The sequence below is a fragment of the Colius striatus genome, chromosome 6 (genome assembly GCF_028858725.1).
Source record: "Colius striatus isolate bColStr4 chromosome 6, bColStr4.1.hap1, whole genome shotgun sequence".
Lineage (NCBI taxonomy): Eukaryota > Metazoa > Chordata > Aves > Coliiformes > Coliidae > Colius > Colius striatus.
In genome coordinates this window covers 1,102,431-1,108,337 of record NC_084764.1, presented here as the reverse complement: position 1 = coordinate 1,108,337, position 5,907 = coordinate 1,102,431, and positions in this window count along the sequence as shown.

Below are 5,907 nucleotides of genomic sequence, written 5' to 3'. Positions count from 1 at the left end.
CTATTAATCAGCTCTCTGGGGCCCAGGCTGCCTTGTTTTCGTGCTTAGTCACTGGTGTACACGGGTAAGCTTCCCCAGCACACTGCGGCACATGATGCTGACATCACAGCTTTAGCTGGCTGCCCACACACACACACACAGCCTGCAGGGTCCCTCACCTGGGCAAGGCAGCTCTGCTCTGCATTGCTGCAGCGTGGCAGGGCAAGCTGCCACCACAGCCTGCGTTTCCTTCTGACCACAGCGCTGCGAGCTCCCGTTCTGCTCCCAAAAGCGAGGCTGCTGCGTGCAGGGGACAGGCTGCAGGAGCAGGGACCGTCCCCGTGGCTCATAACCTCTGCCTGCCCACGGAGACACCCTCAGGGGTGCCCTGTGACATTCAGCACTGCTCATTTCCCCAGGAGCTGCAATGCTTAACAGGTGCCCAAAGAACAGGCAGTCCTGCCTCACAGAGCAGCAAGGGGATTGCTGCTGGTTTAGCTCCCTGAAAACCAGCTCAGAGCGGCATACAAACGAGGGGTTTGGCACAGGACAGAGAGGGAGGGGCAGGAGCTGCTCGTTTCAGCAGTGTGGTTCCTGCTCAGTGCAAGGCATCTCATCACCTGACTGCTGGGAGAGGAGAGGCACGAGTCAGGAGGGGCTCTGGGACACAACAATCGCTCGTGACAAGGTTCCTGTGTTACTAAAACACGGGTCACACGCTCCTTGGCTTCCCCAGACTGGGTCATGAGCAGCCACATCTCTTTCCTACCCAGGCAGGAGGAGGCTTTCTCCCTTGAGCCCAAGGCTCTTTGGAGACAGGGCAGCTGAAGGTCCCTGCTGCTGCCTGGCCCAGTAACAGCCACATCTCTGGGCTGCTAAAAGCCACACAGGCAGGCTGAAACCCCTCAGTTCACTCATCGAGGGAAGCACAGGCAGCCTTTGGAAGCAGAAAGGGCATGGAGGCAGCAGAGGACTAAAGCAAACAGCCACCATCACTACCAGGTCCTGCCGGTGGGAAACAGTCAGTAGGGATTAACTCTTCACTGCCTTTTCCAAACACAAAGATCAGGCGTCAAACACAAAGCTAACAAAGTCCCAGCTCAGCACAGGCAAAAGGAGAGGGGTTCTTTCTTCACCAACGGTAGCAGAGCTCTGCCATAACCCGCTGGGGATGCTCTGCATACAACAGGTGAGATGCTTTCACCCCACAGCCAGCTTTAAACCAGGGAGGAGGGGAGATCAGGAAGAAAACAGATGAAGGAAGGGAGGCTGGGATTCAGAAACTCTGCCTGCTGTTGTCAAAGACCCTCTGCCAACGCCACAGCCCTCGTGCCCAGAGGAGCTGCGTGTGGCCTCCGTGCAGCCAGAGCCTCGGCGCTCACCCGGCTCGGTGAACGGGAGCAGAGCAGCAGCCAGCATCCCCTCCTGCTGCTGCTGAACACGTTTCACTGTGTTCCCCCCTGTTACCTCCTCTACCTTTCTTGCTTCCTCCTGTCCTGCACAGTTACCGACACGTGTGCTCCCTGCCCTTCGCTCTGCCAGGGCTCTGTGAGCTGCCCTATTCCTGTTACTGCCAGACTAAGCCCAGCTCTCCAGGGGAACAGCAACCAGGGCTCCAGAGCCACTGCAACAGCCTCCAGATGGCAAAAGCCAAACGGAGAATTCAACCTCCGAGCACCAGTTCCTTTTCTGCAGCATGTTTGGGGAAACCAAATGGAAACTGACCTAGAAATAAGGGAGTAAGGGTCACTCAGAGACAAGCCCTGTCCCTGGGGGGCTGTGTTTCCACTTTGCAGGACAGCTGAGCTTGTCAAAGTGCCCAAACCCCACTGTGTGGGTGTGTGGCACGCTCGGGTCAGGCCCAGCAGGCAGAAAGGTGTGTAGCTGTAGCACCTCTGGTCTCTTTCACTCCTAGGTTGGAGAGGAGCGTGGGGCTGTGTTACCGAGCAGGCAGGAGGGTTGGGGAGCCTGACCGAGGCTTCCCTCACACTCATCCTTCCCAGCCAAACATAGCCATTGTCATCCTGTTTAATTACAGCTCAAGAACTCGGCTGATCCTGGAGGTACCTTGTGGGAACAGGGGATGTGGAGCCCCTGAAGCCACAGACCTTACCTCTTGGCCCAGGCGAGTCCGTTACTCGGGGCTGTGCTGACGGCTGGGGCTCAGGAGAAAGTGGTGAAGGCAGGAATCCCTCAGCTGTTCTGTGGGATGGGGAGCAGGCACAGCTTGTGTCTCTGCACTGTGCCACTGCGTGAGGCAGTTAAGGCAGACCGACAGCAGGATAGTGCAGATCACATCCCAGCAGAGACACAGCACCCGTGAGGCATCACACACCAGCACACTGGGTTTCTCCTTGGGTTTTGCTTCCCTCTCTTTTCATTACAAATTTATGTTGTTTATTATCACTACTCTTTTACTTCAGGTATTAAACTGTGCACATTTCAGCCCATGAGCTTTCTTGGTTTCACCCTCCCAGTTCCCTGCCTTGGGGAGCAGGAGCCAGCAGCTGTGTGGGGCTCAGGTGCTGGCTGGGACTGGACTCAAAGCTCACAGGCACAAAGTGCAAGATACACATTCTTTTTCTTCTCCTTGGCTAATACCTGAAGCATCAGAACAAGTTCACAGCAGCTCAGTGTGTTCCGTTGCAGAGGCTGACCTCGTGAGGAAATGTCAGGACGCTGTCACAGCAAGCTGCAGGCTGCTACAGAAACACAATTCACTGGGTCAGAGCTATTTATAAACCTTCAGAGGGCAGCAGGAGAGCTTCTGGGGGATCATGTGTCCTTCCCTGCCTGGCCCTCTCAGACCTTTCCTGAAATCCATTTGAGACCCACACGTGACAGCAGGTTTCCAGCCACGCACAGGGCTCGTGTGGAGTGGGGCTGGACATAGCCTGGTTCCCAGACCCACCTCCATCTGGCTCTGGTGCTTGTGGCTGATCACCTGCCACCTTGCTAACCTGCTGCTGCCAGAACTTAACTCTCATCCTCTGAGACTGGGGCAGGGGGTGGTTCCTCTGGCCGGGAGTTTGGCCACGAGGACCATCGCAAGGCAATGGCAGAGCTGGCAAAGCCAGCACTCGATGCCCCGAGCTTTCACCAGCACTGCCCTGGGCTCGCTGAGCACAGCTTCTCCTTGCAGAGCCAGGGAGGAGCAGGGCTCTCCTGCTCCAGCTCTGAAAGCAAAGGCACAGGGAGGGGGTTGTTGGGACGCTGCAGAGGCTGAGGCCGGGAGCGCTGGTGTCTGGCTGCTGCTGCTGAATCCGTCCCCGTCTCCTCCCACAGCTCCAAAGCTGCTGCTGGCCTGGCACAGCAACTGGGGCCATCTCCCAGAAGGAAATGCCCACAGCGCAGCTGCCTTCCCAGCCTGGCACTTGGAGCAGTGGCTCTGCTGCTCTGTCAGCACTGAGCTCAGGATGCCCCTTTGGACACAACAGATTCTTTGTTCAGATGCTCCTTGGGCTTTCTCCACCAGCACAAGGGCCACAAAGCCTACTGTTTAAATTGCACTTTTGTTTTAGATGAAACACTTTGGGGAACAGGCACATCCTGCACTTGTCCTTCCCCCAGAGCACTCAGAAGCACACACTGCACCTACAGCTCTGCAGTGAAGGGTTTGGCCACCACCACGTCCCGACCCTGCGTCTGCCAGCAGCAAAGGACACAACGATGCTGACCTCCTTTTCCATTTGGTGCCATTTCTGCGGCTCCAACACAGCCCAAGCGTCTCTCACACAGCCCCTGAGCCATGCAGTGCACTGAGGGAAGCCACATCAGCTTCAGGGGGCTGATCCCCTACACAGCCCTCCAACATCCCCAGCCCACACACACCCCTCAGCAGGAGAGCTTTCTCCTGTTGCTGGAGCGTGGGATGGCATGTCAGACAGGCACCAGGCATGGGCCACTGCTTCTGGCAGGCAGAAAACTGGAAGACAGGTCCTGTGTCAGTGCTTGCCCTGTCTCCTCACCACCAGCTCCTGCCTTTCCTAGAGCACAGGGAGGCACATCCCCTCCTCAGCACACAGAGCCTGAGCTTCTGCCACCCCCTGGGGGAAACCAGCTTAACAAATGGCCTCACAAGGAGCAGGGTTTTGTTCTGTTTACCCCATATTTGCCTTTCACAACTCCTCCTGTCACCTTGGGTTACAAGCCCTTGAAGCTGGCTAAAGACTCCCTGAGGTGGCAATACCAGCCTGGCCTGGCTGTCCCTGCTCAGCTCACACGCACACTCATCCCTTTTCATCCTTCCTTGTAAATCCCTCTGGCCTCTGATCATTCCATCGCTCTTGCACGGCCTTTCCTCTGTTTCCCTGCCCTCAGGCTGAACTGCAGTACAGCTGATGGAAACGGTGACTGCCATGAGGCTGACTCGTGGCTGCTCCCCAGCGTGCCTCCCGCCCCTCCTTCCCATCCGCTGGGCACAGGGACCCTCCTGGCAGCACAGCGGCTTGTTTCACGGCCAGAGCTGAACTCCTGTGGCCAGGCTGGCCTGACCAAACCTCTGCTGCTCCCGGCTGCAAAATGGACTCCTTGTCTGGAGGGGGGGAAAAAGGCTGTGTGTGACCCGAGCTCAGCTGTGTGGCTGATGCAGCCACAGACACGAGGCGCTGGCGGCGGCAGGGGAGGGGGCACCTGGGGAAAACGCTCGGTGTGTGACGCGCCTCGAGCCGTCCGTGTGCGCAGGGGCACGTGGGGCTCTGCCACTCACACCAGCAGCTCACCTGCTCCTGCTTCAGGTCTGGGCTGGGGCTCCTACCAGAGCTAGGAAAGAACATCTTTAAAAAGAAAGCCATTTTGTCTCCATTTCACTCTGTTTAAAGGTGATGTTGAAGCTTCTCCGTTTTACCTGGTTATTTCCAAGCCCAAAGCAGAGCAAACGGCATCTTTGTGGTTGAACCACCCTCGTGCTCCAGGCTCCATCCTCAGCAGGCAGGGAGGGACACAGGCCAGAGTTCAGTCAGGACGTGCCCTGTGTGACCGAAGCGTCAGCCACGAGACAGCACCAGGGAGCTGCAGGAGGGCAGACAACGACAGGGCCTCGCCAACGCTCACACGTGCTTTCAGCTTCCAGCAGCCACCAGGCATCCTGCCCTACAGCTGCTTTGTTTAGAGTTTCATTGATCTTACCCTGCTGGGAGCTTATAATGAACACCAGACTCCCATGTCCCTAATATCTGCTGTGGAGACAGGCAGAGGGAAAAGGCTTGAAACAAGGCAAGCTTTCTTTGAGGAGCAGGGGAGGGTGGGAGTCCCCCTCAAGCACTAACACCCTCCTCACCACACTGAAAATGAGACACACACAAGCTGGAAAGAACCTTTTTCTTTAAGGTTATGGAACCTAATAAAGTAAGAAAAATATCGTGGGCTTCAGACATTAAAAAACCCCCAAACTCTCCTGTTTGCTGTGCTTGAAAATGCCAGAGGAAACAGCACCAGCTGCCCAGAAGGGCATCGTGTCTGGAGGAGTTGTTTCCTCCCCTGTGAGACAACGATGGCACACTGCTCTGGCAAGGAAAGCAACTAGGTCTGTGACCTCCAGGGAGCTAGCCCTGGTGCCCTGGAGCAGCCACAGAGATCTCCACGTTGTTACATCCCACAGACAATTTCCACACCCTCACACTGAAGAAAGCGCCAGGGCTTTGCCCAACAAGTAATAAAAACAAACCCAAAGCGAGTGCTGCCACCAAGTCTGCTGCCAGGGAGCTTGTGTCCCAAGGCAGGGGAGTGTTTAGGGTGGGCCTGTGAGCCCCTGCAGATGCCCATGCAGAGCCCTCCTGAGCACTGGCTGCTGGCACTGCCCTCCTGAGCACCGAGGCTGCTGTTTGGAGACCAAAGGCACCTTTTCCATTGCAGATTTTGTCACCTGGAGGGTCTGCTGTGGCTTAGGAGCCCTGACAGCTGTGTGCCTGCTCCTTCTCAACCCCATCC